Source organism: Haemaphysalis longicornis, unplaced genomic scaffold (genome assembly GCF_048455015.1).
Source record: "Haemaphysalis longicornis isolate Haplotype H1 unplaced genomic scaffold, Haemaphysalis longicornis Haplotype H1 scaffold_1, whole genome shotgun sequence".
Classification (NCBI taxonomy): Eukaryota; Metazoa; Arthropoda; class Arachnida; order Ixodida; family Ixodidae; genus Haemaphysalis; species Haemaphysalis longicornis.
The window spans coordinates 372,824,372-372,836,926 of record NW_027526203.1 but is presented as its reverse complement, the minus strand read 5'-3'; the positions used below and the strand labels follow the sequence as shown (position 1 = coordinate 372,836,926).

Here is a 12,555-nt window from a genome sequence, read left to right as displayed (position 1 = left end):
TCCAGCTAGAAATAAACTAGAAACTGAATTTCTGGCTAGAAATTTTGTTATTTCATGCTAGAATATTTCTAGCCATAGGAAATTTATGGTTCAGTAATCCAGCTAGAAAAAAACATATATTTTCACCTGGGATGCCACCCCTGTAGTAACTGTTTTTATCTGTGCGACCATGAGGGAAGGTTGCAGTTTAAGTTCGTAGCTTACCTGTAAAAGGTTCACAATCGCATGCTGTGAAGCAAGCTTTAATGCCGGATGCGATTACACTAAATGCCGCCCTGTAACTACTTATCTTTTCCACCATGAACGAAGGCTAAGTTCGTAACGTACCTGAAAAGGCTGCACAATCGCATGGTTACTAGTTGTGCTGTGAAGCAGGCTTTAATGGCGGATGCCGTTACTATACTAAGTACTAAGTGCCACCCCTGTAGTACTTATCTGTGCGCCCATGAGTGAAGGCGAAGTTCTTAACGTACCTGTAAAGAGTGCACAATCGCATGGTTAGAGTAGTGCTGTGAAGCAGGCTTTAATGGGAAATGAGGGGCTCGTTGAATTAAGACAGAAATAAGGGTTGGCAGTCAAGAAAACCTCGGAAAGCAAAGGGGAGGATGTGGTAGGTCATAGAAACAGATAAAGAATTTGGAAAGATAGAAAGAAATTGGAGAAAAAAATGCCCGCCGGGTGGGATCCGAACCCACGACCTCCAGAATACGCGTCTGGTGCGATGACGACTACGCTACCGGCGGGGCTGTTTCCCCACCACTTTCTCGGTTATTTATCTTGAGGTAGTTTTTGTTTCCTGCACTTCGGGATGGTAGCCAGTGCCACTCGGACTACACGGGGTGAAGGGGACCTTCTTTTATACCCCCGGGCCGTAACTCGAGTGTCTACGACATGTCGAGAGTGGTCGACCAGCGTTGAACCCTCTTAAGTTCCCTATGGCACCAAGACTGCCAGAACAGAGGCCCTCGCTATGCATGTAGCAAATCAGAATGGGAAAGAGGGTCTCGTTGAATTCAGACAGAAATAAGGGTTGACAGTCAAGAGAATATATATATATATATATATATATATATATATATATATATATATATATATATATATATATATATATATATATATATATATATATATATATATATATATTGTCACGAAGCCAGAGATGAAGCAGTTGTCTTGAAGGAAAAACAAGTTTATTGGAGTGAACTTGTGCCCCCTAATGACAACTCACAGTGCGAGGCGGCGAAGCAGCAGTCAACAAAATGACATGCCAAGGCGAGTGTCGGCAAATCGAATACCGCGGCGTCTGCTCTGTGGGCTTTATCTTTCGGCGCGAGTGTTGCTCGAAGAACCGTTCATTTACATACAGAACATTGTCGATCAAAGAAGATTGTTCTAGGCTAGTGACATTAGGGCGAAACGCTCTCCTTATTAGAATGAGATAATCCGTGCGGCATAAAATAAAGAATGGAACACGCGCTTCGCTTGGGACACAGATAACACAGCAGGGCGCGGCCGGGCAGTAACAACAAAACATAAACAAACCCAATGCATAGTTCGTGGCAATATATATACATATACAGAAAGAGAGATCGGCAGTCTACAACGCCAAAGGAGGCATAGGGGTGTTGTTAGGCTCTTTTTTTACCACGGTTGGTGAAGTTAACATCCCGTGTAGTCAGAGTGGCGCTGACTGCCACCCTCAAGCGTCAGATACAGTTCTAGTAAATATAAATACCCCAGAAAGTGAAAGAGAACACAGTCGCCCAGATAGCCAAATTGGTAAGGCAATCGAGATCAAATCGAAAGGCGTGGGTTCGGTTCCCACTCTGGGCGTGTGTTTTAGATGCAAAGCATCTCTTAGTCGACCCTCCGTCGTCCGGAGTCCGCACCTCTCCTCTCCACAACAGGTGTGATAACGCCGCTCTCTCTCCCCTCCTCCCCTCCACACCACCTGTGCGCTAGCGCGCGCTGCTCCTCCTCTCCACACCACCTGTGCTCAACGCGCGCTGCTCCTCCCCTCCCCTCTCCCCACCAGCTGTCCAATCTCGCGCATGCGCTTCGTCAGTTCGCCGCAGGACCTCCATTACCCAGTGGAATACACCGGACTTTGTGCATCAGCGCCCCCTCAACCAGGACCCTCTACTCCAGCGTCGTCTTCCGTGTGGGCTGTCTCGATCACAGTCTACTTTACTTTGTAGGCTGTGGTTGGGAGTGGCCTTCACGAAAGCGTACCCCTTCCTCATCGGGATGGCCAGTAGTGCCCACTGCGACGCCTGCGAGGTTGAAGAGACAATCGAACATGTGCTTTGTTGTTGCCCCAAGTATTCATCGGAAAGACGCGTTTTGGCAGCCGAGCTCAGCAGATTGGACAATCAACAGTTCAAACTAAAGACTATTCTAGGACAACGACCCCTACAATCGACTTCGCAGAAGGCAACAAAAGCCATTCTGCGTTTTATGCAGGACACAGGTTTAGCTGAGAGGCTGTAGTGCCCACGAAGAACTAAAGTGTGTTCGCGACCCCGCTCCTACCCCTCTTTTTCGCCTGCCCTCTCTTTTATCCCCTGAACACCCCTTCCTCTGTGCCGAGTAGCAATCCGGGTTCTAAGCCTAGATAACCTTTCGGCCTTTCCTTTCGCTTTTCTCCTCCATCTCCCTCTTTTACTAACTATATATATATATATATATATATATAAAATCCAGGGAGCAGTTGAACACAAGAAAAGAAAAATTTGAACAAGGTAAAAGCACGATTGTTGCCAACGTTTCAGCAAGGAGACTTGCTTTCGTCAGAGCAATCTCTCGCCTGGCTGGCACGCTTTATATAGGGGTAGGTCCCCAGGTGAGAGGGGAGAAGGAAAGAAGGAAGTGAAATTGAGCAAGCGGATTGGTTTGGGAGTATGTCGGGGGAGATATTGAGGGGCAAAGAAGGTTGTATAGTTTGAGCCGCGAAGTAGGTCACAAGGAAGTCAGCCGGGGGTTGATATTCGGGGAATTTTTGGAGAGAAAGGATGAGAGGGTGTTTGTTGACCCGCCTCGGGGCATACGGAAAGGTTCTCAGAACCGCCGGAAGCAGATCAGGCGGTGAGAGTGGGGTCCTTATCAAAAACTATCTGCAAGCCTCAGGTGAAAAGAAAAGCCAGGGAAGGGGGGAAATAACTAGGTCAAGGAAAAAAGAGAAAAAAAATCAGGGAGGGAAACCACACAAACCCACACACAAAAGAAAAAGCAATGACCCGGCAACTGAAATGGCACGTGTCACCCACGGCAACATTCCTGGAACAGGCCTGTCCTGAAACTCAAAAACGAAAAGATAAAGTTAGAGTGGCGTACGGGGCACAAGGCCACGCGGAGTAAAAAAAATAGAGAAATAAAATAAATAAAATGGAATTCCAAAAGCAAAGGTTGGAGGGATGCGGGCGAGTATTAGGCTACCCCACTCTCACCGCCTGGTCTGCTTCCGGCGGTTCTGAGAACCTTTCCGTATGCCCCGACGCGGGTCAACAAACACCCTCTCATCCTTTCTCTCCAAAAATTCCCCGAATATCAACCCCCGGCTGACTTCCCTGTGACCTACTTCGCGGCTCAAACTATACAACCTTCTTTGCCCCTCAATATCTCCCCCGACATACTCCCAAACAAATCCGCTTGCTCAATTTCACTTCCTTCTTTCCTTCTCCCCTCTCACCTGTGGACCTACCCCTATAAAAGCGTGCCAGCCAGGCGAGAGATTGCCCTGACGAAAGCAAGTCTCTTTGCTGAAACGTTGGCAACAATCGTGCTTTTACCTTGTTCAAAGTTTTCTTTTCTTGTATATATATACATATATATATATATATACATATATATATATAATTATATATATATATATATATATATATATATATATATATATATATATATATATATATATATATATATATATAACACAGAGATAAGAGTTGGAAGTCAAGAAAACCTCGGAAAGCAAAGGGGAGGATGTGGTAGGTCATTGACACAGATAAAGAATTTGGAAAGAAGAAAAAATGCCCGCCAGGTGGGATCTGAACCCACGACCTCCACGACCTCCAATTCTTTCCAAATTCTTTATCGGTTTCGATGACCTACCACATCCTCCCTTTGCTTTCCGAGGTTTTGTTGACACCAACTCTTATTTCTGTGTTATTTTCAACGAGCCCCTCATTTCCCATTCTGATTCGCTACATGCATAGCGAGGGCCTCTGTTCTGGCAGTCTTGGTGCCATAGGAAGCTTAAGAGGGTTCAACGTTGGTCCACCACTCTTGACATGTCGTAGACACTCGAGTCACGGCCCGGGGGTTAAAAAGAAGGTCCCCTTCACCCCGAGTAGTCCGAGTGGCGCTGGCTACCACCCCAAGCACAGGAAACAAAAATACCTTAACATAAATACCTTAGAACGTGGAGGGGAAAATCGCCCCGCCGGTAGCGTAGTGGTTATCGCACGAGACCGGTATTCTGGAGGTCATGGGTTCGGATCCCACCTGACGGGCATTTTTTCTCCACTTTCTTTCGTTCTTTCCAAATTCTTTATTTGTTTCAATGATCTACCACATCCTCCCCTTTGCTTTCCGAGGTTTTCTTGACTGCCAACTCTTATTTCTGTGTTATTTTCAACGAGCCCCTCATTTCCCATTCTGATTCGCTACACACACACACACACACATATATATATATATATATATATATATATATATATATATATATATATATATATATATATATATATATATATATATATATATATATAAGACAGAAATAAGGGTTGGCCGTCAAGAAAACCTCGGAAAGCAAAGGGGGGGGGGATATAGTAGGTCATAGAAACAGATAAATAATCTGGAAATAAAGAAAGTGGAGAAAAAATGCCCGCCAGGTGGGATCCGAACCCACGACCTCAGAGAATACCGGTCTGGTGCGATAACCACTACGCTACCGGCGGGGCTATCTTCCCCTCAACTTTCTGGGGTATTTATGTCAATGTAATCTTTTTTCCTGTTCTTGGGGGTGGTAGCCAGCGCCACTCCAACTTCTCGGGGTGAAGGGGACCTTCTTTTTAACCCCCGGGCCGTGACTTGAGTGTCTACGACATGTCGAGAGTGGTAGACCAGCGTTGAACCCTCTTAAGCTCCCTAAGGCACCAAGACTGCCAGAACAGAGGCCCTCGCTATGCATGTAGCGAATCAGAATAGGAAATGAGGGGCTCGTTGAAAATAAGACAGAAATAAGGGTTGGCAGTCAAGAAAACCTCGGAAAGCAAGGGGGAGGATATAGTAGGTCATAGAAACAGATAAAGAATTTGGAAAGAAAGAAAGCGGAGAAAAAATGCCCGCTAGGTGGGATCCGAACCCACGACCTCCAGAATACCGGTCTGGTGCGATAACCACTACGCTACCGGCGGGGCTATCTTCCCCTCAACTTTCTGGGGTATTTATGTCAATGTAATCTTTTTTCCTGTTCTTGGGGGTGGTAGCCAGCGCCACTCCAACTTCTCGGGGTGAAGGGGACCTTCTTTTTAACCCCCGGGCCGTGACTTGAGTGTCTACGACATGTCGAGAGTGGTAGACCAGCGTTGAACCCTCTTAAGCTCCCTAAGGCACCAAGACTGCCAGAACAGAGGCCCTCGCTATGCATGTAGCGAATCAGAATAGGAAATGAGGGGCTCGTTGAAAATAAGACAGAAATAAGGGTTGGCAGTCAAGAAAACCTCGGAAAGCAAGGGGGAGGATATAGTAGGTCATAGAAACAGATAAAGAATTTGGAAAGAAAGAAAGCGGAGAAAAAATGCCCGCTAGGTGGGATCCGAACCCACGACCTCCAGAATACCGGTCTGGTGCGATAACCACTACGCTACCGGCGGGGCTATCTTCCCCTCCACTTTCTGGGGTATTTATGTCAATGTAATTTTTTTTTCCTGTTCTTGAGGGTGGTAGCGAGCGCCACTCGGGCTACTCGGGGTGAAGGGGACCTTCTTTTTAGCACCCGGGCCGTGACTCGAGTGTCTACGACATGTCAAGAGTGGTCGACCAGCATTGAACCCTGTTAAGCTCCCTATGGCACCAAGACTGCCAGAACAGAGGCCCTCGCTATGCATGTAGCGAATCAGAATAGGAAATGAGGGGCTCGTTGAAAATAAGACAGAAATAAGGGTTGGCAGTCAAGAAAACCTCGGAAAGCAAGGGGGAGGATATAGTAGGTCATAGAAACAGATAAAGAATTTGGAAAGAAAGAAAGCGGAGAAAAAATGCCCGCTAGGTGGGATCCGAACCCACGACCTCCAGAATACCGGTCTGGTGCGATAACCACTACGCTACCGGCGGGGCTATCTTCCCCTCCACTTTCTGGGGTATTTATGTCAATGTAATTTTTTTTTCCTGTTCTTGAGGGTGGTAGCGAGCGCCACTCGGGCTACTCGGGGTGAAGGGGACCTTCTTTTTAGCACCCGGGCCGTGACTCGAGTGTCTACGACATGTCAAGAGTGGTCGACCAGCATTGAATCCTGTTAAGCTCCCTATGGCACCAAGACTGCCAGAACAGAGGCCCTCGCTATGCATGTAGCGAATCAGAATAGGAAATGAGGGGCTCGTTGAAAATAAGACAGAAATAAGGGTTGGCAGTCAAGAAAACCTCGGAAAGCAAAGGGGAGGATCCCACCTGGCGGGCATTTTTTCACCACTTTCTCTCTTTCCAAATTCTTTATCTGTTTCTATGACTTACTATATCCTCCCCTTTGCTTTCCGAGGTTTTCTTGACTGCCAACCCTTATTTCTGTCTTATTTTCAACGAGCCCCTCATTTCCTATTCTGATTCGCTACATATATATATATATATATATATATATATATATATATATATATATATATAAGAATACATTAAAGTTGCACCGAGTAATGTGTTATCATGCACAGATATGGATTTTACCTTGCCACATTTTCCGCCATTATTCGTATTCGTAAACATTCATCGCTTACACGCCGTTGACCTTTAAAAGTCATTAGTGCCGCCGTGTCGCGTTCGTTTAGCTTCCGAGCAGCGGCTGAAAAACGACCTCCGCGGGACTTTTTCCCAGTTACAATCAATTTACTTTAAAGAATACGAAAATTAAAACAAGACTTATTCGTCCGTCGTAGCATTTCAAAGCCTTCCGCCGAAAGGAAAAACGTGGGCTAATGAGATGTGAGACACCGCGATATTTTCTAGGTACGGCTGCCCGGGTCGTGCTCCAGCCTTTTTTTTTTCTTCTTAAATCACATCTTTCAAGAAAAAAAAAAAAATCGCGCATCGAAGCCATTTTTCACGCCATGAGACAAAATCTTCCGTAAAGGTGAGATGAAAATTGCGCTAAAGACGTTTTCGCTTTCGGCGTAATTATCACGGGGTGCATGTATCCTTTTTTGTTGTTGTTGTTGTTGATTAACGCCCGGATGAAAGAACAAGCAGTCAGGGCGTGCCCGCCGAAACGGAGAAAAAAAGCTGCGTCTCCACTTGCGTCGCTGTTAAGCATGTCTAAATGTTGTAGAACGTGTAAGCCGTACTTCTTGTTTCTGTTTTTTCCTTTGCTCAACTTAATTATGAAGCACCTTGCGTGGCGGAGCACTGTAGCGCTCCCATAATGCCGTAAGGACCCGGGTTCGATTACCACTGATGTCTCTGGATCGCGGAATTTCTCTGCTATATTTTATTTTCGTTTCTTTCCGGATGATTCGAGTGGTAGACACAAGGACAATTTCTCTTCCCAGACTCTCCCCTGGAAAGGTTACGGCAGCCTTGGCTCCTAATGTCCGCGCACATCTTCGTCAATTTTGTACTCGCTGCCGAGATATCGCAACTATTGACGAATCTTCTCCTCCAGATTCGTCCGATGGCCATATTTCCCCGCTACCACCAAAGTTGACCCAGCAAAGGCACGTTGAAAAATTGAAGCGGTGACCGCCTGGCGGGCCTGGAGCCGCCTGCATTCGACGACTCCCGCTCAGCCGCCTGCTGCAACATACCGCTGCATCACAACGTTGGCAATCACCACGACTGGTTCCCTTGGCGGAGACACCGACGCTAAGATAGACGCGTGCACCTCCCCTCCTCGCTGTAGACATTGTCTTTACAGTCAAGCCCAGTGGTGCACCGACGAAAGGCGGGGAGGGGGGGGGGGTTGTACTTTCCCTTTTTCCCGAACAGACTAGAATGGTAACGCGGCAAGGCTAAGGGACCCTCGGAAGCTTCTTTGGGTGCTGCACGAAAGCCCACGATCTCAAAAGCCCGTGTCAATGGGCCCACGCCAGAAAGCCCGCTCTATTTCCCCCATTTTGGAAATCCGCTGGGTCATTAGCCATGGGTATCTATTCTTGACCGCCTTTGCAGGCTCGTGCGGTGGTGAATGTTAGTTTTTGTCCTTTGTGATTTCATTTCTTGAGTTGGTTAGTCATGGCAGGTGGCGGCAAACTACTACTACTGGGTGACAGCCTGGATTTCCAACAACCCAGAGAGCAGGCGGGGTTTAGGAAAGGATACTCAACCATTAATCACGTACATGTTGTCAATCAAGGGATAGAAAAATCCGCAGAATACACTAAACCCCTTTACATAGCATTTATAGACTATGAGAAAGCGTTTGATTCCGTACTCACCGCAGCCGTGCTAGACGCCCTAAAAGACCAGGGAATAGAAGAGACCTACACGAGACTTCTAGAAGACATATATAAGGAATTCACGGGCAGGATAACCCTCCACAAGCAAAGCAATAAATTCCCTATCCGAAAGGGAGTAATACAGGGAGATAGCATCTCGCCAAGGCTATTCACAGCATGTGTGGAGGGGTTTTTTAGAAAACTTGACTGGGAAAACATAGGATTAAGGATAAACGGGGAATACTTGAGCCATTTTAGGTTTGCGGACGACGCAGTATTGCTGAGTGAGACTGCAGAACACCTGCAAACAATGTTTGTGGAACTATAATCAGAAAGCATGGCCGTGGGGCGAAAAATAAATATGAATAAAACTAAAGTAATGAGGAATAAGCATGCCAAAAACGTCCTCTTCATCTTAGGAAACGACACGCTAGAAGAAGTAAAGGAATATAACTACCTCGGACAGATGGTAGTGCTTACCCCAACCACAAGAGAGAAATCCGGCGCAGAATAGGCATGGGTTGGGGAGAACTCGGCAAGCACTTCCAAATAATGAAAAGTAAGCTACCTCTGTCACTCGAAAAGAAGCGCCCGAGTTTATGCTCCTGTTCCTTGGTGAGTGACGGGTGGGCAGGAGTATGCTGTTGCCTACTCAGCATGTAGGGATGTGTGATGCCTTGGTAGGTCACTAGGGGATGATCCGCTTGAAGCCAGTCGTCTCGGGGTGTCTGTTAGGCTAATTCTCGGGCTGTCGTTTGGGCCATGGCATTGCCGCGAAGGGACGAGTGGGCGGGGGCCCAAACCAAACTGATCTTGCGTTTAAGGAGTCGCCAGAGAAGGATTCTTGCAGCTGGTCTTGATGTACTTCCGCTTAGGTAGCTCTGGCATGCTGCTTGAGAGTCAGTAATGATTGTATCGGCTGAGGTGTGGGCAATGGCAAGAGCGATGGCTGCTTCTTCTGCTTGGGTATACTGTTGATTCCAGTAAGTGTGACACTGGCGACGTGATCTGTGCATGTGGTGACGATAGCTTTCATCATATCGTTGCGAGCGAAGTCCGCAGCGACCGTGTACACAGTTGGGGGGTTGGATCCATGGACTATATCTAATGCCTGTGATCTCGCCGCACGTCGTCCTTGGTGAAACTGAGGGCGCATATTCCGTGGAATGGGAGCCACATAGATGTTTTGCCTTATAGTTGTGGGTATGTCCATGGAACAATTGTCTTGTTCTCCTGGGGTATTGTATCCTAGGCGACCAAGCAGTTGGCGTCCTGTTCTTGTGGTCGCTAGACGGTGGTGCTGGTTTACCAGATGATCCTCTATGAGCTCCTGAACCGTGTTGCGTACTCCAAGTTTGAGGAGTCTGTCGGTGGCCGTGCTGATGGGGAGACCAAGTGCTTGTTTATAGGCTTTCTGAATGAGTTTATCAAGTTTGTTTACGTCGCTTTTCGAGAGGATCGCATACGGGATGGTGTAATTGATGCGAGAGACAGTGCCGGATTAGGAAACTTGGGGGCCCGGGGCTACTGTGTCCTTGGGGCCCCAATGATGATGATGACAACGACGATGACGCTGATGATGATGATGATGATTTTTTCGGGGCCCTTGTTATGGTGTGCGATCAGTGACAAATTATACACAATTTTACAGTTTCTGGAAACAAATTTCTTGGCTTGATGTCTAGTATTATATAACAAGTTTTATCAGGCGGAAAATTAAGTATTGTTCGATAAATGGTCCATTACAAATTCCCGATTAATCAATATGCCTCGTCGGCCTGCAAATGTCATTGAGCAGAAGAGTATTCTCTTATAAGAGGCATATTTTATTAAAGATTTAAGGTTGTAGTTTTATACGTATAAAAATCAACAGGACAAATGTATTGTCGCGAGTTGTAATGAGTAAAGTATTTTTCGGATGTGCGGCGCCGGTTTGGAACCAAATCACCGGTCCGTGGCTGATTTGGCAGGGGGCCCAGCATGGAGATGGTGTTGAAAGTTTCGGAGATTGTGACCAGTGTGACGAATTCGAGATGTTGTTGATATGATGAACGGAAGTGAATAATATATAAATAACTATATATATTAACAAAGCGGAGTACATGAGTAATAAAATAGGAACTTCAAAACTCCAGTTAGACTCCAGCTGCAAATGAGTGAACACCCCTTGAGCGCCCCAAACTCAAACTCTTCTCTCTCGCATGATCCTAGAGTACACAAACCGTGGTGTCAGAAATAACTATTCTTACACCGTCACATAAACCGTTCAAGCGACAACGACCGGGACTCGATTCCTGCAGCAAGATCCGTCAAATCAACCATAACACAGCTGTATCCATAAATGAAGCCATAAAGAGAAAACACAAGTTTACTTATTTCAAAGGATTGGCTCGTTAGAATTGTACTGACGCCACTTTTAAAGTAAACGTCGCTCAAATAAGCTACATAACGACTAAGTAAGGGAATGGCCATGCGACGCACTAGCTCATTTTCCGCAACAAAACCTATGATGCCATACCGGCCGGCTCTGCGTTCGGCGGAGGGCGGCAAAAGAAAACGCAAAGTAGGCAGAGCTTATAAGCTTTCCGAACGAGCTATTTGCGCCTAAATTTGAGGCACATTATTTTAAAGCCGTAATAATGGTGGGGCAAACAGTGGAAGTTACGAAATCACATGTAAACATAAAAGCCTCATCATTGTATTGTACCAAAGGGCGCTGGGGCCTCTGTCAGGCTTTGTAGCCTTTAGTCCCAGCATGCCTCCTCGTACTTCTGAGGAAATAAAATCTCTGAATCTTTGAATCTTTAAGTACCGATACGTACCAGTGTTCGTACTGCGCGCACTGTGCTTAGCTACACTGGACTACGGGAGTTTGGGGTTGTCTGAGATGATACTGGCCGATTGACGCAAGCAACGGTGTCTTACGTGACCATATTTGTCTAGTGAGCACAATGTTTCACGAAACGATTATTTTCTCTCTGAACACGAACAAGCCAGATTTAAATACGGTAAAAACAATCTAAAGCCGAAAGCGGCTTGCCACGGTATGGGGGCGTCATCTATGTTCACTAATGGTCAACAAGTTTTCCCAATCGGCTGCAGAGTGGTAGGTTCCGGTGATGTCATTGCAGACCACGAAAGCTCACTATTACGGAGAAAATCGAAATTTTATCTTAATTAATTTCTCAGTGAATGAAGCATTGTTTGCGTTGGGACAAGCGCTGGTGGCATTATAAAACACAAAATCTTGCAAATAACACAAATTGGTATTTTTCTTCATAGCTGCTTTACCTTCCGATGCCACCCTCAATCTGCCTAGCATCAACGGTCGGGACCCCAGGTCTCACGAGACACTGTCTAGCTTGAATGAGCAGCCAAGAACCTTCTTCATGGTAAAACCTCAGCATTTCTACAATGTTCCTCTAGTTATCCACCTGCATATCTGAGAGGGCTCAAAGTCCGCGCAGGCAGCTGTCACTCACAGCTATCTGCCAAACAGTTGGCCGCCATGGCTTACTGGCAAATATCCTGTAGCTTACCCGCGCAGACGAGAAAGCACGCGGCGGTTAGAACACGCGGCGCCTGTGAAGGAGGTTGGGGGTGGCAACGTTACTAGAATAAGCTCAGTTTCGGAGCTCCGCATCCCCGCCAGCGGAGGAGGGTGGGCCAAACGGCGGTCGCGAGAACTAGCGGCGCTGCAGTCAAGTCCTTGCGCTACTCCCGGCGCGTCGTCTGCTTCGGCGGCGGGCGGCCGCTGCAGCCGACCGCGGCGGGCCGCCGCGCAGACGTACCGCGGCAGCTTTCTAGTACTGCTGTTGCTAAACTTAAACATCTATCATCTTTCCAGTCGACTAGCTTAAACGCCTTCGTCCTTCTAGTCGACGTTACCGCATCACAATTGTGCACTGTTTAAGTGGA

The 12,555-nt window shown here is 46.8% G+C and overlaps 1 non-coding gene across 1 annotated transcript; it reads right to left on the bottom strand.

The window, feature by feature from the left end:
• Positions 1–670: 670 nt before the first annotated feature.
• Positions 671–743, bottom strand: Trnat-cgu (transfer RNA threonine (anticodon CGU)). Its single transcript has one exon. It is a non-coding gene; the product is annotated as a tRNA-Thr (tRNA).
• Between the last annotated feature and the right edge of the window lie 11,812 nt (positions 744–12,555).